The 21340-nt window shown below is 48.9% G+C and overlaps 1 long non-coding RNA gene across 1 annotated transcript in view; it reads right to left on the reverse strand.

Annotated features, from left to right (window-relative positions):
- The window catches only part of LOC129734168 (uncharacterized), a 142433-nt gene that overhangs the window by 51846 nt on the left and 69247 nt on the right, over nucleotides 1–21340 (reverse strand). Inside the window, exon 3 of the long non-coding RNA XR_008729812.1 lies at nucleotides 16735–16909. This is a non-coding gene — a long non-coding RNA (uncharacterized LOC129734168). The remainder of the gene's footprint in view (nucleotides 1–16734; nucleotides 16910–21340) is intronic.

The raw sequence follows: 21340 nt of genomic DNA on the forward strand, positions 1-21340 counted from the left end.
CGAACACCTGCCTCCCAAACCCAGCACTTCCAGCTGCCCCTGCCTTGTATCTCAGGGAGATGCTGCAAGCAGAGACAATTTGCAACTGTCCATTAAGCAACAAAACCTGGTCCAGCCGGAACAGGGCTGAAGGACGGTTATTTCCAATTATTATTTTTTTGGGAAGAGCTGGAAGCAGCATCATCTGAGTTTTTAATTTAATCTCGCACAGTGATAAAATATTTCATATAGGTATGATGAAACTTTCTACTTTCAGTAATTTTCCTTGATTTAATTCCAATCTTTAGGCTATATTAAATTGTTGATTTCATTATATTTTATACAAGTTCTAGCTGCTGTCCATTTTAATATAGAGGGAAAAAAGAAACATTTTGGACTTTTCTTTCCGAGTAACAGGATAGACAGATACACAGATCTGTGTGCAAACCACCTCACAAATTTTTCAGAAAAGAAAATCTCTTTTCTACTCTGGTTCAAATCTAACCGGTGGTACAAAACAGCGCTGCTGTTGTGCAGTGGAGCTCTGCAGCCCCTTGTACGAACGTCAGTAACCAGACCAGGCTCCAGGCCGAGCTGGAGCAGCCCCTGAGGTGAGCAGCCCCTGGCTTAGCACTTCAGATCAGCATCCTCCTCCCTCGTCCCGCTGCCCAGCAGGAAACACATTTGTTGTAATTGAGCAGCGGGGCCTGGAGGCTGGAGTAAGTCTGTGAAACCAGGGAAATCCTCAGTGCCACCCCTGTCACCTGCGTCAGCGAGATGGAGCTTGGGTTGTCCCAGGAAGCAGCTCTGCCGTGAGCGGTGGTCCCGAGGAGGGGAGCAGCACCCCCTGCCCCAGAGCCAGCCGCGGCTCATGCCTGGGCACGGCAGCTGCGGCGGCCAAAGCGTCACCCCGGAGCATCCAGACAGGTCGGGGGGGTTCAGCCTCCTCCACTCCACCAGCTGCCAGGAAACTCCAACATCTTGGAGACACGGTGGGATGGGGGAAGATATGACGAGAGGGGAGGACACAGACCGTGATATTATGGAGCACCTGGTGAAAAACTACAAATGGATGGCCACATTTTCTGTCTACCAGGCTCTGCCTTGAAAGAGTTTTTCACTATAATTGTAATTGATGTTTTCCTTCGTCCTTGTAAAATGGTTTAGTGGTTTGGAAATGATTTAAAGGAGGAATAAATATGCAAAACCAGAGAAGGTTTCTGTCAGGCTGCAACTCCTTTCTCTGCAGATGGACTGCAAGGCACCTTGCACAGATCGATACCTTTAGGGAACAAATAATTTTGTCTAGGTTATGTGACATCTTCAGAACATTTCTGATCTCACACTAACCTAGCCAAAGTATATTAAGTGTTGTGGGTGTTTTGTTAGATCAGTTTTAGGCCAGTGCTGCTGGAAACTCATACAGTCTGGATTCTGTCTGCTGGCTTGGAGAACAAAGCCGTCTTAATTTTCATCAGTATTTTTTAGTTAGTAGAGACAGCTAATGAGTATGATTACACACATACATACTGACTCACAGGCTTTACCTACATGTTTTAAGAGCTGCCTAAAACATCACACCCTCCTTGCTGATCCAAGGGAAAGGATCTTTCTGCAGGAAGAACTGGAGGAGAATCTATGGAGGATATAGTTTGCAGGGGATGCAGGGACCAGTGCAAGGAACAGCTTACCCAGCAAGTACCTCTGCCTGCCAGCAAACCAAGCAGGCACGTTTCTAAAGGAGGCCACTTTCAGATTTTACAAGTCAAGATGACTGCAGTCCTCCAACCTGCGTTATGAGGAGTCCATGAGACAAGAGCAGCAGAGGACAGCCCAGAGATCCCAGGTCTCACCAGAGGACCCCAGGGAATGATGTGGGACCAGCCTTTCCACCCATGTCACCTCTCTCCGTGCTGTTGTGACCAGCCCTGTTTGGCAAGATCACACAGATGGGATCCCATGAGCAGATCCCTGGGCATTTCCCTGGAGCTTCCATGCTCCTGAAGTCTATTTCCCACTTGGTCAGAAAGCACCAGGATTTGATTGTCAAATATGCTGCAAGAGACTGGAGCGAGTGGTTAGAAAGGCTGGAGAGTGAGCCTTCTAGATGACAGCGGGGTGGTGGCTTGCTGACTGAGTGCCTATGGAAAGCAGGATATTAATGAAGCAGAGTTTGTAATTGACTAGAATTTATTGTACAATTAACTATGTTAAGGTACCTAGAGCCTTGGATGGGTGTGTCCATTATTTTAAATCTCAATAACTAACTAAATTAATGCTACCCTTACTAGTTCTTTTTTGTAGCATAGCTGAGGCCAAAGTAATTTACTAAAAATAATGAGACTGGCTCACTGAAATCAGCAAGACTTGTGAGACAGCCCAATGGGGTTATATTTACAAACGGATATCTTCCAGATGTCATGGTGATTGGTGGTGTATGCGAACCAGGAGAGGAGAGAAAATAACTTTGGAGCCCATGTCTGGCCCCAACACAGACCACGCACAGATGCCCGTACTCAAAACACGCTGCCAGGCTCCAGAGGCTGCCTGGAAATGCCCTCTAGACACACCACCTTTCTGTGCAATGACTTCTCAAAAAATCACAGATAGTCCTGAGATGTTGTTGTTATCATTGTTATTATTATTATTATTATTCCTTTAAAAAGTTACTTCTGAAGACTGCTGTGCTGGTGACATTCCCTTCAAACCGCAATAACTAACCTGTCACAGCCTACAAACGCTGACAATACAGCACCGTGTGGGGCTGACTTAATAAACCTCATTTACATTCATTTTGATTCGCTCAGGCATTGAAAAACATTTCACAGGGAAAAAGAAATAAGTAGGAACCTCTCCAAGCTGACACGATGTTTGCTGATATGATACGAATGGACTTAATAGCAGCACGTATGAGAACATGCATTCCTTACAATATTTGCAAATGGGCTTCTTTTTATTTACTTGCAATTTTTTTTTTCCTTCTTCTCTTTTGTGCTGTTGCCACTTGTGCCACGGAAGCACTGCCATGACCGCATCTCTGTGCCACCAATATGCCTAAGCACTCCCGTCCCCCCGTCCCCCGGCTGAAATGGCCCACAGGGGCAGGATGGGGTGCTCACTGTGCAGCACACGGGTTGATTCTTGCTGCAGTTTTTATTTTTGTTGCTCCGTTATCTGAGGCTCTACTCCCCAGTTCCCTTTTTTAGAGTTTGCCTGTGAGCTGGTCTTCCTGAACTAGGGCAGCCCAACGTTCCCAGCCTGCCTGCATCCTGTCTTTGGGAGCCAGCAGCTCACCTGCGCTGTGCTGAGCAGCGGCGCTCAGTTCTGCTGCAGGTGGCAGACCCAAAAGTACGGCAAACAGCCACCCCTCCATGTCAGAGGTGGCAAGTGGCCTCTCAGGCTGCCTTGGACAAAATGTATTTGCTGAACTCTGAGCCATAGTTTTGAAGTCTCCCCAAAGCTGTGGTTTTTTATGCTTTGTGTATCACTTTCCTTAGATCTCCGGCACGCCTTGCAACACACACCAAGTCCTGTTGCAAATACATTACTGGGAGCTGCACCGCAGCCTGCACAATGTTGGAAAAATCACGATCAGGCTAAAAGTTTATCTTACCTTGAAGGGCGATAAACACACAAGGCATGGTGGTTTTGTTATTTCTGCCGAGCTTTTTCCTGCTGACATTGGTTTAAAACAAGTTCTTCTTGATTTACATCTGTCTAAGATCAGAATGAAACAGGACCAGTTTTAGCAGAATAGGATTCTGCAGATGAACACATGGGGCTCATTTGGTTTCTCTTATCTGATTTGCATCACACAGAGAGACAGTTTAATTTCGAGCACTGGCTCTGAGCAATTGAGAACAGGGGAAAAAATAAAACCCCAAACACTGAAAAAGTATCACAATCAAGCAAGTCGGAGAGGTATGGGGAGCTGGGAAACTATCTGGAAAGGGGAAAATGATATTGCAAGATGAAAAATAACACCAAGTGGCAAGGTATAGGGAAAAAGACTTCTTGCAATGCATGCAACGCAATGGCACTTAAGGAAAACTCAGGCCACTGAGCTATCGGAAGTAACGGTGAGTGCAGCAGCTTCCCCCCATCACACACCGTACCTGGGTGCTGGAAGCTGGAATCCAGCCAGGATAAGTCACGCAAGATGCAAAATGCAAATACTTCTGTGTCATGATGGCACAGTGACACGGGGTTTAAGGGACTCCCCTAGGCGGATCTGGGCAGGACCAGATTTCTTGCAACACCGCTGCTCCTTCCCCACGAGGCACCCCAGACCCAGCCGAGGGAGGCTGGTCCCTCAGCGGAGGCGTCAGCTCCCTTGAGGCTGCACCTTTCTGCTTTAACCTGCCGTCCATGCTCCAGAGGAGGAAACCCCTTCCTCTGCGAGGCAAGACAAGTGCAGAAAATGAAAACTAAGACGACCCCGCTCTGGCCTATTCAAAATGGCAACTCCGTCAGACCTGTCCTCTTCAATGGTGCCATTTCTGCCTGCTCCCCACAAGCGCACAGGCTGCAAACAGGGCATTACAGGCCCGTGACAACCCCAGGGCCAGGGTTCAGCGTCGCGGGGCTGCAAACAGCACGGCTGCCCCGATGCAACCCCTGAGCAGCCCGGCAATGCCCAGTGGTGCAGGGTGGCCGGCTCCCAGGGGCAAGTCCCCTGTTTCACCCTTGCCTGGCAAGGCTGCCGGGGATGCCCATTGCCTGACCACACCGCACCAAATCCAGAGGATAACAAGGCCTCAGAGTAAACACGAGTCTAGGAAAACTTCTGATGTTGCCTGTGCGGTGGGTCTCTACACTACTGCTTCCAGGAGGGAAATGCGCATGGGCTCGTCTTCTGTTTCAAAATAAAATTCTGCAAGAAATCATGAACAAAATCAGAACTAAAGACTCCAGAGCACAGAAAGACTCTTAAAACTTCCTGCTACCCACTGCTCCCAGCTCTGCCTGGCTCCTGCTGTCAGCAGCTGTCTTTCTATACCCAGAAACCCAGTAACAGCAGCAAACACTATCTGCAGCACAGGCAGTGATTAAGCTCCAGATGTTCCAGCACTGCCCAGGTTCAGCAGCAGCGGGTCCTTTAAAGCCAAAGCGAGAGAGAGCAGGATGCTGCTGGGGGGCCAGCAGAGATACTCACTGCTCGAGGGCTCAGGGCAACCCAGGGATCCCCAGCACCCTGACCGTCAGCTCACTATTTTTAACAAGTGAAGCACACACTGCGCACGTGCGTGCTTGTGCCGTGCGGTATTTTCAGGCTGGACTGGGTGCTGAGCAGTGGGTGGGCTGTTCAGCCCTCGCAGCCTTCTCAGACAACCTTCACCAACGCAGCCGCTGCATCCTGCCCCCGCGGATCCAGCCCTGCACCCTGAGGGGGGCTGGCTGGGCACCCATGCCGAGCCTGCTCGTCTCCCTGCCCTTCCCCAGTGCCCACCCCGACGCTCGCCTGCAGTTGGGCTGCAGCGAGCTGTTTTGCAGCCTCCAAGATGTTTCCAGTCAAACACTCCGATGTGTTGTTCCCTCTCCTCCCCTGCTCTCCCTGCTCCTGCAGCCACTGCCTTCTCCAGACTTGGGCAAATAGACAAAGCAACAGGACAGGGAAAACTGAGTCGTATCATTTCCCCCTTGGGGAGTCTCACTTTCCCACCTGTATTTGAAAGCGCTCATTTCCTACATCTCCTGATGAGAGTTCCCATCGACCAGTGACCCCTAAATGCCTATGGCGATCAATAGTCCCCAGTACCGTATTGACAGGTCTATTGACAGCTCTCCCCACGCAGGGGAGCCGGGCGGCAGCCGGCTGCAGGCTGGCAAGGGCTGCTTCAGGAGCAGGGACGACTCCAAGCCAGTATCGACACCCCAAACGGAGACAGTTTACTTCGCACATGGGGAAGATGCCTCCGTTAAAGCAGCCTGTAGATTTCCCCACTGTTCAGCAGCCGCTGCCCGACGGAGGAAGGGGAGTTTCCTTCGCACGGCGGCAGCGCTGCCCCGTAACAAACCCACCACAGGTCCCCAGGCCCCAGGCTCGGTGCTCTGATGAGCTCCACGGCTCGGGTGAGTACAGCTGGACAATCCCTTCCTGGCTCTGCTCATGTGCCTCTGCAACGTGTTTCCAAAAAGCAGCGATCCTTTTTGTCGAGATCTTGTCGCTAACCCACCAAGAGCTCTCTCCTCCTCTGTCCCTGGCTCACCGCGCTCTGGCCAAGCCATTGCTCCTCCAGCCCCAAGTACCTGCAAGCCCTGGGTCCTCCACTAAACACACAGTACAAGGAGACACTGCCCACAGAATAGGATGAAAGCTTGAGAGCCCAGATTCACACCATCTCCCCCAGACAGCCATGGAGCCCACCCTAAAAATATCCCTGCCCCCAGCTGCTCCTCCAGTCAGCAGAGACGCTGGCCCCCCAGGAGGCACAGGGACCCCCCTGGCCACTCTGCTCTTGCCCATCTCTGTGCCAGCCCCAGGTGCAGGAACACCACGCGGACCAGCACACGGCGTGTTTACAGTAAATCCTCCCGGCACATGCCTTCATAGCCCACCACTCATCCAGGCGAGGAGCCGAGGGGGAAAAAATGAAAGAATATTGAACTTCTAATGCACTGTAATTACCAAATGATCCTGTCTCAGAAGCAATGGGGCCCCATGGGATTTATTGCTGTATTAACAGTGGTTTTCCATTGCATTACTTAATGAATAATGTCTAGGCTAACAGCGCACCAAAAAAAAAAAAAAAAAAAAAAGAAAGAGAACACAACTCCAGTGTAATTATTATTTCTTCTAATGCAGCCACTTCTTACATAAATACCCATCTCTCTTTATTGGGTTGCTGTTTAAAAAATGTTTCCTATTAAATTGCCATTGGTGTGAGGCATATGTTATCGTTATTATTTTTACTCTTGCTATAAACAGATATTTCCCTACTCCGTGATGCTCTTGCACACCCAACTGACCACTCAGCTCCCATCCACACCCCTGGTGCCACCCTCAGCTTTGCTACCTGGGTTCTCAAAAAGCTGCACAGATCTCAGCTGTGCAAACAGCCAAGCCTCTGTTTATTTTGGTAGCCTCACAAAATATTTATGGAGAGTTATTCGAGCAGAAAGGCTGAATGGAGATCATTGCAATGTGTCAAATTAAAGAGTGCTTAATGCTGCCTAATCTCCTGGTAATTACTGTTGTGGCAGCGGATGGCATTAGAGCTGGGTAAGAAAGCTAATGATAGTCAGATAGGAGCCTGGCTGGGTGTCAGTGCAAGGCGGGGTTGGGAGCAGTCTCCTGTCATCAGGCAACTCCAACAAGTGGGTCTTTTTCTCTATATGTATTTATCAAATGACCCCCTCACCATTCCAGCAGCATCCTCACTCACGAATACGATTAGTTATTTGCATCGTGGCAATACACTGGTGCCCAAATACAGGTCTCAGCGCTGGGCACTGTGCACGCCCTTAGAGGGAGGCAGCCCATGCCCCACGGAGCTCATCATCAATTAAAACAAAGCAGACAAGGAAGCTTTATTATCTCCATTGCAGAGCTGGGGAATTAGAGTACCTAGAGACTAAGAGACCCAGCAAATAATAATAAATGCTACTTGGAACTGCCGATGCTTATCTGAACTTTGCAGAGTTTGTGTCACACTAATTACGGGGGCTGTGTCTGATTAGCTCTGCATTCACTTGAGGATTACTGTGCCTATCTGGGCATCCCACACTCAGATCACTGCTGCAGTTTGAGCGTCAAAACCGACCACCTGTGGGGCAAGTGGGACTTCAATCCTCATGGCTTGTCTGGTGTTTGTCCTTGATGAGGTCAGCAGCAAGTGGAAAAGAAAAATGGAGACAACTGGCTTGTTGAGTTCCAGAGGCGCGGCTGGAGCAGGCTTATTTAGAGATACGTATTTAGAAGTACCAAGGACTTACTGGAGACATTTCCAAGTAAACACTGATTTTGTTCCTTAAGGACTCTTCTTTCTCTGTTTAATCATAATCCTGGTTTTGCAACAGCAAACCCATTGCCCTGGCAACAAGCTGTGATGTCAGAAGAAGTTGGTTTTGACATCTTCAGGGGAATAAACAGGACCGGTTGATAAACGCTGAAGCCAGAAAGATTCATATTGTAATGCCAACTACCTAGTACCAGCACCGGAAAAAAGAGCTCTCCCAGATGCACAGCTCCAAACCGGGGAGGGGGGCAGAAAAACTGATCCAGCATTTTTCCCCATCACGGGTATCTCTACAGCACCAAGCACTATGGCAAGGCAGCACCTTGCCAGTTCAGTACCTGTGCGGATGTCGCTGGAGTCGCAGCCCAAGACTGTGGCAAACACGGACCATCCCAGGAACTCACTGAGAGCCTCAGGACTCTCCACCTCCCACCGCCTGTAGGAGAGGACCTGGGGAGAGGGCATGCCGTTCAGGGTGGGAGGTGGGAGAGGGATCCGGGAAAGGGCTCGACAAGGGGAGGGAGGGATGAACCGGTCTGTTCCAGTTAGGGAGCTCAGCAAGCGAGAGGTTCATCATTAACTGTCAAACAGCGGTTTTAATCAGCCCTGCTCCTTGGCGGAAGATAGATTTAATATCAAGGCACATTTTCAGAGCCATTAGTTTAATTATGACAGGTGTCTGCAAACTGGATGGCTCCGCTTTCAAGCTATGAGTGACAGCGTTTAATTCTCCGGGCCCACAGGGGCCACTAGGCTACTTTACAAAAATGAGCTTCCATTAAAGCGTAAGTGTTTCTTTCTTCCTTTCTTCACCCCCCCTGCCTTTTTTTTAATACATATATAAATATATATTTCTCTCCTTTTGCTCTTTCCTCTGCATGCTTCAAAATGAGAGCGGACAGAGAATTGCCCTTTAGTAGAAGGCAAAATAATTTTCCTTGCCCATTAGGACTTACATTACAGGTTAGGAAGGCTGTGCTCCACGTCCTCTGAGCAGGCAGAAGCGTGGCAATTTGCTGTTTAACCTTTCCATTATCCATCTGTCTTCTGTGTTTTCCCAATAAATAGGTGAATCAACAATATCAAATAATGGAAGCTTTGGATGCCTAAAGGATGCTGTCCCCCCAAGCAGAGCCTAGAGCCAGGTTACACCGAGCCCTCCACATCTGCTCGTGGAAGGCTGCTGAGCTTCAGCATCCAGCTTGGGGTAAGATGTGCGCTGCATATCTCCCACCTCTGAAACCAGTGCTGTGCCAGATGAAATCGGTACACACAGCATCCATCCTCCTTCAGTGGCCAGTTGGTACAGGCTTTCCAGATCAGAGCTCTTCATATGCGCCTCTCTTGGGAACCAAAAAGCCTTCCCCTCGCCCTTATTCCCTATAAAAGGACAGGTTTTACATGGCCGTGCTTGGGGCAGGGAGGGGTAAACCTATGGGAGCTTTTGCAACTTTTGGGAAGTTCAGATTAACTTCAGTAATGGAAATGCAGGGGGTTAGCACAGCTACAGGCCTCAAAGATTATTAAGTTTTAAGAAAAGTAACAGATGAGAAGACAGGGTATGAATAAACTGGCAGAAGGGCAGTAGTGTGAGCCTGTGTACTAACAGACACCAAGGACTCGGCACAAAAAGAGTCCCAGTCAGGGCAAAAGGTTCAGATGAAGCTTGTAAAACATCCAAAAAACCCCTAACCAGCAGGAAAGTCAACATGACGATTTTTTTCCCAGTTCTTTACCCAGAGAACTAGTTCTTTTAGACCACTTTTCACACGGAAGCAGCAAAGGTTTCTACTGCCCTTCCTGTGGTTATCCGATGGCCTTTGCCTGCTGTGGTCCCTCACGTGTGAGCTGCTCCAGAGCGACAGCGTTGGATTTCCAGAGGATCCAGGACTTTCAACATCTCCTGCCAGACAGCCAGAAGAGCTCGATCTCTCATACCCCACAGGCTGAGCTCATTTTCAGGAGTGGGTTATTCTGTAAACCTAACTCCAGCTGGCCCTATTATTTAGCACTCAGCTTTTAGAAGTGTTCCTTAAAATCAGGACTGGCTGCATTGAAGTGAGGCAGCCAAGTAACTCGCCCAGTCACACCTCTGCTGTCCCGGCTGGGCTCCAAGTGGATGGAGTCGTGATGGAAAGCTCTCTGCTGGCTGGTCTGGCTTGTCACTTGGATGGTGGCAGGTGGGCTTACTGGTACCAAGCGGAGCTTACAATTACATTTTAAGAAAAGTATTCTGTGATCCTCCAGACACAAACGCCATTACAGGCCAGCTTACAACAGAAGAAAGAGAGGTGAGGAGAGAGGGGAAGACTTGCCGTGCCTCTCAGGGTGGCAGGGGAGTATGTCTGGCTTGCCAGCCCCCAGTCTCCACCCCACCTTTTTCTGAAGTGCAGCTCTGAGAAGCCCTTACTGCAACGCCTGAGCCTGTCCCGTCACCGCAGCGTTGCTGCTCACCAACCCAGCTGACAGCGCTTGTCAGACGCCCCACTTTCCCTGGCAGCGCTAACCCCTTTGCTCACATTGCCCCGAGGGGGGGATGGATGTCGTCTCGCCGGCTGGCTCCCTTCATCCCACCATGTCCTGCCGGGGACGTGCCCCTGGGCAGCCTGTGTGTGATGAGGGGGACGGGACCGCTCAGCGCTGCCCAGGGAAGGTCAGGCTGTCCCCGAGCAGCCCGTGGCCCTGCGCGCTGCTCGCCCGGCTGTACAGTGACCTCTGCTGCAGAGCAAAGCAGCTACCAGCCACGCAGGCACCGCGCTGCCGCTGACACGCACCTCTGGGGGACGGGGCCGCTCACAGCCCAGATGCTGCCTCAGCCTCCTGCAAGACTCTTCTGGCCTGTTTGTCACAGACACACACACACACCCCCCCGCCCCCCGAGTCCCTGTTGTGCCTGCCTGTAACCTCCCTGCCTTGCTCCTGGGTCCTGCAAGGGCAGCCCCCCCCCCCCCGCCCCGTATGTCAGCTCCCCAATTCCTGGGGGGAGCCCCAGGGAGCAGAAAAGGAAATTCAAGGGGATAGCGACAACTGCTGTGCTCAGACTGCCCGGGACACGATGCAAATAGGTTCTCAGCAAGGGAAGCATTTCCTCAGCTCTCTCAAGACAAAACTCATCTAGACCAGGTGACCTCAGAGTTTTGTCCTGGCATCCCCACCTTGCCCTACTACTCTGCCGTCCATCGGCGTCACCATCTTCCCTGTGCAGCTCTGCAATGAAACTAACTTGAAATTTTCCCAGGCAACACTCCTCTGTAGGAAAATGCCAGCCTGGCACGCTGCGGTGCTCCCTGGGCCGGGCTGGTTTCGGGAAGTGCAGCCACAGCCGTGGCCAGGGATGGAGCGGAGCTGCCAGCTCTCCATCCAGCCCCACGCGGCTGCCCCAGGAGCCGGGGCTGCCTGGCTCCACAGCCTCTCAGCAAGAGGACAGCCCTAGACCAGGGTCTGTCAGCACAAGGAGCCCCCAAGGCCCTTAACTCCCAGCCTCTGTGCAGTCTGGAGTCTTTCAAAGTGTTTCTAAAAGGTCAAAAGGAAATATCACTTCTACTTTTCCCCCAAGTCTGACTTTGAAATGTTTAAGTCTCCAGCCAGCCCTAAATGCTGTTATTTCTTGCTCCTAATTCACAGGGTCCCTTGTTATCTCCACATGCCCATGACCTTTCTGTCATGTGTTTAGAAGCTGATGAATGGTAGTTAAGACATGCCAAACTCATTCCACTTGTGAGACAAACCACACCAGTCTCAAAAGGCATCAGGGAAACCAGTCCTCACCCAGCCCTTCCAGCCCCTGCTCTAAGCACAGGAGACATCAGGTCAGGTCTCCCTTGGTATAAACCAGCAGAGCCCCAGGGACAGACCCCTGAGCTATGCTGATCTGGGCTAGCTCAGTACCTAGCAGGCTCCTGCAGACCCACCTTGAGCACTGGCAGAATGCTAAAGCCTTCTGGGACTTTTTTTTTTTTTTTTTTTCTTTTTTTTGCATGCATTTATACAATGAACTTGTTTAAGTGATGTTGCCAAACTCCCGCATGCAGAACTGGTCTAGATAGACATTGGCATTCAATACTTGAAGAGGTTTATAGACTTATAGAGGGATTTAAAAAAAACCAAACATTTAGGTGATGGAGCCACCCAGCATGAACTGGTTTTAAATGGAAATCAGATGCATAATGTGTTTTGGAGTTTTTGTACAGCCCTCTAGCATCCAGTCCCCTCTTATGTCCACAGCTGCTTTGTGAACATGGCCTGTGGGGGCTAAACTCCAGAAAGCCACTGGGATTTCATGGGAAAGAGACATTTTCAAGATCCATGACCAAAATTAATAGCAAAGTTGATTCAATTTCTGCACGACTTTCTAATTCCTTAAAAAAAAAAAAAAAAAAAAAAGCGAACAATGTGTTTCTCAAGAGCACAGTCCTGCCCCCACCCCCATCCCCTTCCTTTTCAGCCTGTTTGGAAGTGATTCTGCCTTTGTTCCTCCCCAGAAGGGGTCTGGCAGGTTCTAGCACAGGAGAAACCTGGGAGAAACAGCAGAAGTTACTTATGTCCAAACACATAAAATTACACATATTCAAAACAAAGAGCATGGGAACTTGGCAGACGAGAGGGTGTCTAAGTTACCAAAGCAGCCATAACTCAAGAGCTGACAAATGATGTGGGTTTGAAATGACTATTTATTCTGGTATTTAATAATACAAATTCAGAGTGTGGTAACTACTACACTGCTACATCACATTGTCTTTAGTGCCTCCAAGTCACCAAGGGCTATAAGGACCAAGCACTGTTGTGGTTTATATAATTCAATGCCTTTCTTACGTTTTACTGCAGAAAATTACAGAATCAGTAGGGAAAGGGATTCCCCTGCTAGTTTCTAGGCTAGCACTGTTTCTGAAACTTTGGAGCTCAGAGAGGTATTGAATGGCACAAGGGGAACTTAAGTCAGAGAAAGCCTACCAGTTCCTAATCAATCTTTCTGTCTCCGTGTTGAAAGTTAAATCTCCAAAACTTCTCAGCTTTAGAGTAAATCTGACTCCAGTTAGCAGCACCAAGTATTTTCTCACGATGTGGTGGCACCTCACCAGCAATCCAGCTGTGCAGCACCACAAACGGCACATGGGCTGGCACTGGAGGGAGGAGGGGATGTTCGGTTCTGCAAGTTCCTTACTTCACCCCACAAACAGAGTAACGATACTGAGCTTCCACTGCTAAAAGCCTAAAAATCGATGGTCAACAGCTCAGCAGAAGAGGCTTCTGTTTTTCCTTTTCCTATTACTGTAGCAATGAACCTGAGCTGGGGAGTTTGGGTCTAGTTTCAGTCCAATTTTTATTTCAGTTTGTTGGTCCCTAATGGGTCTTTGAAACTCACAGGGAGCAGCACTGTGGTTAGACTGGCCCCAGGACGCTGGGTGCTCTCACTGAAAGGTGACGCAAGGAAGATGGTAATGCCCAGTGACCTTCAGGAAAGTTTGGATCCTCAGGAGATTCTGGCCTGATTTTGTAGAACTAAGAAGTGAGGGGTTAAGGTCAAATCATCAGATCAGTTGTTTACTGCAGTCTCTGCTACCCCACAGAATTTACTGAGAGCAGGTCCTGCCCTAGAGCCAGGCAGAGGCATTATTTCAGGTTACCCAAGGATTAGGCAAATGTAAACCAACAGCCTACGTTCCTGCCTCGTGGGCTGCTGCCTGCCTTTTTCTGTGTGTTCAGTAGGCTTTTTGTATTTTATTTTAAATGCAAACCAAATTACAGAGTAGCATATTTCTGTTTTTCTAGTGAATACTATTGTAATGACTAATTGCTACTGGAATTCAACTCTTAGTCTAATAAACCCAGCCCAAGTGAATGCAGAAAGGGATCTATTGTTTTAAATGTGTAATAATGGTGGAAAGGGTTTTTATGACTCTCCACAACCTTTAAAAGGAAGCTCAGAAAGCGGCTGGACAAAGCAAACAGAAGGATTCCTAGGAAGAAGCTTTCTGCAGTGGATGCCTTTCCTATGAAATGGGTTTTTTAAAACCCAGGTAGAGATTCCAATGTCTGCTATGGGGGAGACATCCCAATGGGGGCCGGTGGGGGACGAGCCATTTCAAAAGCAAGCGTGTTCACTGGTTGCTGCAGGCTGATAGTAGTAGCTTCGGTTTAACTACAATTAAATATACAGTGAAGAACACCCAAATCGGTATGATCTGACTTTGTTTTGGAGAACGAAATGACAGATTCACTTTCCTTAACCCATCCTCAGGACTTACAGCCCTGTCAGTAGGAAGCAGAGCCCAACAGACGAACCCCACGCATCCAGCACTGATCCACCCGTGGGGTTATTTCGGGGGGAGTAACCAATATGGGTGGGTCAGAACAGACATCTAAAACAGGACCAAAGGCGTGCAAATGGCCAGACATTTAGAACTTAGCACCCAAGAGCCCCAGAGCCACCCCACACCTGCGCCGCCCGCGCAGCTGGCCGGGCTGCGGCCAGCACTGGGGGTTATGGACCGACCTGTGCAGCAAAGCGCACCCAGAGCCAAGGCACACGGAGCCCTGTGGTCCCAGCAAGGGGCTGCCCCTCTGACCAGGTGCCCGTGCCTCGGGAGGGGAGGCCAGCCTTCCCAAGCCTGCAGGCCACCATCCAAAACTTTCCAGTGGCCAGGAGCCACCAGGCAGGTACCACGGAGCTCAGGAAGCCTGATGCTGCTGCCCGCAAAGACCCAGACCTGGAACTGCACATAACTCACCCAAATTCAATGGTAATAAGTGTAAGAGTGAAAAAGCTCCCAGCAAGCGACGAAATCACTGCAGTTACACCCCTTGGCATTGAGTGCTGGCAAGAGACAAGCACACCCCCTCCACCAGAACTTGCACTGAACGCGCCCAGGGACCGGCAGGGAACCCCTATGGTCCAGGGCCACTTCTCTGCCATTAATATTGCCAAGTACACACAGGGTATTTGAAGGTGCCTGCAAGCGAGACTCTGTTGTCCCAAAAGTCAGTGTGATGCCGAGGAATATCCCCACCGTGTCACAGATCCACCAATTCAGCCCCACTGGTGCAAGTCCAGGAACCAGCCCGCTCCTCCCCAGAAGCAGAGCAGCAAGCGCTGACACTTTCAGCTGCCATCGAGGCACCCGAGCTTCAACAACAGGGTACTGAAGTCCTCCGACACAGGAGTTAACTCACTTAAACTGGGTAAAATTAACAGAAGGCTTCAGCACCACAAAACCACCACTCAAGACCTCCAGAACCAGTAAGGAGATCCCTAAACCTTGTGTTTGCTTTTGCTTATGGGGATGAACTTCATCCCCAGCAAGGGGTTCACGCTGCTTGACAGCTAGCCGGGGACTTATTGCCACAACTCAACAAAAGTAAATAAAACAAAGCAAAAAATGGTTGTCACATTGCAAAGCGGTATTAACCACCCAGTGTAGAAACCACTAAGTGCTTTTGTGGAGAGCCACTGAAGGAACGGGTCAATGCAGTTTTGTACTTCCTTCACCTTAAATGCTACAAGGAATCACGTGAGGAACAGTATCTGGACTATCCAGCCTTCAAATGCATTACCAAAAGAGAAGACCAGTACGAATATCTATGCACATCACAAAGAAATAAAATGCTGCAGTTCCCAGGACCTGGGAGATGCTCTGAGCATTGTTACTTCTTGGCTGGGAAAGCTGCTTAAGCGCACAAAAGGTCTATACGTAAACATTCAGCCTGCAAGGAGGGATATACCAAAACATTTTTCTAAGGCAGTAGCCCTTCTTCCCTTCCTCTTCTCCATAGAAAAAGACACATAGCAAAACTACATAAATTATCAGCTGAACCATGAAAAAGCATCTTCCCAAGATTATGCAAGGATTACAGCAAACACTAGGAAATGAAACTGTGCTGGAGAAATACAATTGCATCGAGACCAAGAAAATGAGGAATCAGTATTGATGAGATACAGCTGGTCAGACAGAATGGTGCTAATCCTCAAGCCACTTGCCACCAGAAGCCCCATTTATCACTCTGGAAAGGACTTAAACAGAGGGCTTTATACTGGCTTTGTGTAGTTTGAGGGTCCTCTGGGCTGGATGCGTGGTACTCTCAGAGATGCTCACCACTCAGCTGGGATGCTGGAGTTAGAGCAGTTGCTCCTCAGGTACGTGCTGCTTGTGGTGGGAGAGGTTTTCTTTCCAGGAGATGACATAAGGAAGCCACAGCAGCCTGGGACAGACCCTGTCTCCCTACTTTAGTTGCAGGGAGAGTCTGGGGAGCACCAGGCACACTAAGAGTCTCTGCAGCCTCTTATCTGTGGCCAGACACCTGGGCCACAGGCACCTTCAGCGCACTCAGGTAAAAATAAACTAAGGACTGTCACAGAGAAGAAACTGGCAGCACAAAGCTTGAAAAAAATCCCTAAAGGCTTTAAGCAAACTCAGCCCCATATTACTATTTCTGTAGTATCTCATTATTTAAGTCAAAACACATGATTTTAAGAAAGCCGACTCGGGGCTTTTAATGCTGGGGGTTGCCAATGCTGTATGTGCACAAATGCTTTTCAGAGGTACTGATCACCTGCAATTCACACCAGATTGTGGGTAGCTAGCACTTAAAACAGTAAGCCTGTAATTTTATATGCAGTTGCTGTTTTATTTCCTGCTTTCTGTTCTGACCTTGATATTTTTGTGGTCCCAGATAGATGCAGCAAATGGAAAAAACGCACCCATTTCGCTTCCATGCAAAGCTGTTTCATCTCAGAAGAGGTGGTGAATTTTTATGCCAGGTGGCAAATACACAACCCATAATCCCAAGTAAAAAGCATTACCTGTGGCAAACAGGCTTCTGCAGCAGCACAAGGACATGTTCCCTCGGAGAAACGGGCAGGAATTTTCTTAAGGTCAAGTTCTGACTCCAGGAGGGACAATACCAGATTTTACACGCTGGCAAGCAGTCACCTTGTTGCTATTCAGAGCAGTATGAACTTGTTCATTTGTCTTTCACTGTAGTTAAAAAAGAAAATAATAAATAAAAAAAAAATACATCAACAAAACTACAAAGATCAGCTCTCCAGAAAGAAAGCTACAATATATAGGTTACAGTTTCCTGCTAAAACAAACCCCCTCACAGTATGATTTCATAGGCCATGCTAATTATTTTTAGGGCAAGCATAATAAAACCCAGGTGATTTGCCTTTAGCAATTTCTTCTTATCTTCACACAGCTCCGGATCATTTACCCACATGGCAAGCAATTACAATGAGCCCTGCAGTTCTTAACAGACATCTTTTGTCGAAACCCGGCAAGAGTACACAAAGGTTAATATGCTTTTGCACTACAAAAATCTGGGCATTGTCTTGTGTATTGTAAGACGTGCTTGTGACATGCTGAATTCAGCTGATTTACAAGATCAGCAAAACAGAAGGTTTTCCCACTGGGAGCCTTTTTCTAACTATTTCCTCATCAGGATGTTGGCGTGCAGGAGTCTGATTTGCCATGCGTCGGCGAGGAGCGCGGCGCAGCCCTTCCAGCCAGGCACACATCCCTCCCTCGCACACACAGCCCAGCACGCTCCGCAGGGGCCGTGCCAGCCTGGCTGCCACCCGCCACGCTGCGGCCACAGAGGCGGAATCCTAACATAACGCAGCAACAGAGATAGCACAGAAAACCACCACCTCCTCGTGCTGCTGCCCTCTGCTTCCCACCTCCCTGAGGTGACAAGGGATGTTCACTTCACCCTGTTTGGGATAAGCTGGGGCTCCACCGTTACGGTGGGGCTGAGCCCTGCTCTGGCTTCAGGGGCTGGGGGTGGGTGGGCGAGGACGTATGAGCCTCGCCTGATGGCTCAGAACTCGAGACAGGAACGTCTCACCCCCTGCCATACTTCTGGATGTGAAGAGGAGGTTACAAGAAGAGAGTCCCAGTGCACACCTTCCTGGGGAGCTACGCTAGCTCCGATTCAGCCCCTATGCTGTGTGCCATGGGTCCCCAGCTAGGAAAAGCACATCTTGCTGAGCCCCTGGGCTCATGTTTACGTCCTTGATATCAGCCTTAGTGATGGGGACAAATGTAGGAAAGTTTAAACCATGGAAGATCTGCAGAATTCCAGAGCTTTCCTGTGGTTCCTATCCATAAATGCAGGATCATTAGAGAGGTTTCACGTTCTCGGGTCCAGCCTCCACCAAGTTCGCTGCCCAGTCTGCTTTCCCCCGTCTTTGGTTATCGCCGGTCGAGCTGCACGTGCCGTCACCACGCTCACTTGGTGCCAAGCGCCGCGCTGGGCAGATGCGTCACCTCTCACTCGCCACAGCTGGTGCAGCCTGGGCACCCTGAGGTGCACCTCTCCTATGTGTCCTTGTCACATGCCCACTGGTGGCCAACCTTGTCTCCTTGACCTGGAGGGAGGGATGCCAGGGCCGGTCTTCTCACCCTCGGAGACTGCAGCCACTGTCCCTCGACAGCAGGATGTTCCCAGCACGAGAGACCTAGGCCAGCCCCAGAGAAGCTGCTGAGACCTGGCTCCTCACTCTCCTGCTCTGCCGTCGCTCCAGGGCATCAGTGCATGTTCCAAAGCTTGTCTCAGTCCCAGTCGCTGACGGCAAAACCTAAGTGGGACATTGTGTGAGGGGGGAAACATGGGAAAAGAAGTTCATTTATTCTGTAGTGCAGGGCACTTGGTGGCTCTTTTTATTAAATTGTGCATCTCTCTGTAGAGCATTAAATGTAAAATACATTTAGGCTAACTCTGGGGTGCCTAAGGAGGAGAGACAGAAGATGTTTCCTCAGCGTTTATTTATATCAAAATATATATTTGTATTGATGAAGTATTGGCTGTCAGGCTACCAACAGAAAATCACTCTTGATGCAATAAAACTCTCAGGCTGTTCAGCTCTGCTAACAGTAACCCTACCCCAGCACTTAATCACGATTTCCAGACTGAGAAAACCAGCCCAGCTTGATGGGAAGGGAAAATATCCACCAGCACCACAGGTTCCTGCACCACAGTGATGGTACTCGGTCTGAACATGTCCCTGAACAAGCCATTTATAGGAGGAGAAGACTGTTGTATGGTGTAAAAAAATAATTAAAAAAACCTTCAGAAGGGTTGGCAGCATAAAAATTTCTGGCTCTGTCGTGTCTCTGTTTCTGTGAGCAGCAAAAGATCCATAATTCTCACACTTAATGTAATTCCAAGGCATCTAAAGTGATTTACAGTCAGTTTACTCAATACTTTCAGCTTTATTTAATGTAACAGTTATGGCACATAAAAAGTTTATTGAAAATCCTTTGGGAGTATGATTGAGTAAGAAACAGTCATTGCTAATACCATTACAAGAGCTGAAGAGAAGGATCCCAGCATGTTCTCTCAGTGACCTTTATGGCTCTGTGATCCAGGGTTACACCAGGAAATCCTCCCCTGCTCTCCAAGGGGAACGGTGACACGTTGCCTTCTTCCCTCGTGGGGGCAAACGGCCTGGGAGGCACTTCCCTGCCCCACAGCGCCCTGGCTCTGCTCCGTCTCGCCAGCAGGATGGGGAGGGCAGGAAAGGATGTTCTGGGAAGCTGAGGGGGGAGGAACTTCCCTCCTGCCAAACTCACTCATGTATGCAGTTATTTATTTTCGTATTTGCCATTTGCAAGCAGAGCTGAATCTCTCCTCTGAAGAGCAGAGGAGTTTGTTTTGGGTGGGGTTGGATGAAAATAGGGTTGCAGTAGAGGGAAACTGCATGGAGATCCTTCCCGGCTCAGCTCCCTGCTGTGCCATTGACTCTTTCAGCATCACCAGTCTGTTAAGCTTCTCCCCAAATGTGAAATTGCAAAAGATGTTAATTTGCCTTAGCAATTAACAAACATTACTATCATTATAGCAATACCTACAATTTAATAGTTGCCAACACTGTTAGCGATAACATCCACAGGGGTGGGCATATCTCAACATCAATTTTTGTTGGATATTCTTGCAGTGCTGGCAGCCCACCAAGGCCACCTGAAACAAGAAGATTCACAATTATCTTAAAAGGGTAGAAGACGAGCATAGTAATTATTACTGTCAACTTTGGCAGCACCTAGAAGCTCCAGTCACAGACCGAACCCAGACTTGGTTTTATAAAACGCTACAACCTTCCTGAGGACACTGGAGAGAGCACGCGGTTGCTCCGTGAATTGTGCCACAGCCGAAGGCAGGCTTTGCAGGAAGGGAGACTTCAGCGTGGTTAGGGAGAGAGATGTTCAGGGAGATGCAGGCAGAAAGTGCAACCCTTCCTTCTGCTGGGGTATTTCCAAGATCTCTTTTCTCAAGCCTGCTTTCACACACAGTCACAGCTCGTTGTAAGCAATGCGTATTTTCCAGGAACCGGAGGTGAAAGGTGTGTCACGTGAAGGTGGGAAGAGCCAGCAAACCCAGTACAAAATAAAAAAGTGCACTGAATAAACTGGAATAAATAGACAGTAAAAGAAAAAACATGTTCCACATGTGCATGTTCCATAAACAGAAAAAAGGTTACGTTTTTTAGATAAGGCAACTGTGATGGATTGTTTAGCTGTATTTGTCAATCAAGTATTAAGACTTGCAGAATTAAAATCAGTGCAGTTCAGAGATAGATTCCAAGCTCTCCAAAACATCAGGTTTGGCATTTAGATAGCTATCAAGCTATCATCTCTAGACAGACAAACAGATAGATGGATGGATGATTTGGAGAAAAAGATGGAGACATTCTTTCAAGGCTTTTTTTTTTTTTCCTCCAAGAGATGATCTGCTTGTGCCAAGAATTCAGCCTGGGGAAAAGTCCAAATGTAGCATTTCCTCTAGCTTAAACTGGGGCTTGGCCCAAACCAAACTTTGGCTCCAAAGACCTGCTCTCAGCAGGGAGACGGAGAACAGGATTTGGTGCCTCCAGCCCACCCCTGTGTTAGCAGAACAGAGATGTGCGTTGCTCGAGGAATGGACACCTGCCTTTGCCCCCAGAACCCCCATTTACAGGTGCCCAAATGTTAATGCTGAACAGATGGGTGGGAGAAAAGCAGCATTTCACGCTGGAACTGGCAGAGCAGACTCCAACAAGTCCACGATTGTTACGACAGAAATTCCTAGAAACAGATGCAGCAAATTCAGTGCTTTACAGCCAGTTCTGGAGTTTGGGGTCTGCTGGGAGAAGACTGTGTAGCTTATGGATTAATGTACTATTATTACATTACTCTTTAAGCTTCAAAGGTCTGCCAGGAAACCTAAGCCTACTATCTATTGAATGACATTTTAAGAACAAATAATACATTAATATATTTAATTTGAGAATAAACACATACATTATAGGAAGGGATTTTGTCTATGCTGATAAGTCAGTGCCTGACCTTTTCCGTTGCAATCCCCGGGTGCTGAGCCATAGAGGACCTCTTCCAGGAACCTTTGCTATCGGCTGCAAGGCGAAAGCCTTAACG

Source organism: Falco cherrug, chromosome 18 (genome assembly GCF_023634085.1).
Source record: "Falco cherrug isolate bFalChe1 chromosome 18, bFalChe1.pri, whole genome shotgun sequence".
Classification (NCBI taxonomy): domain Eukaryota; kingdom Metazoa; phylum Chordata; class Aves; order Falconiformes; family Falconidae; genus Falco; species Falco cherrug.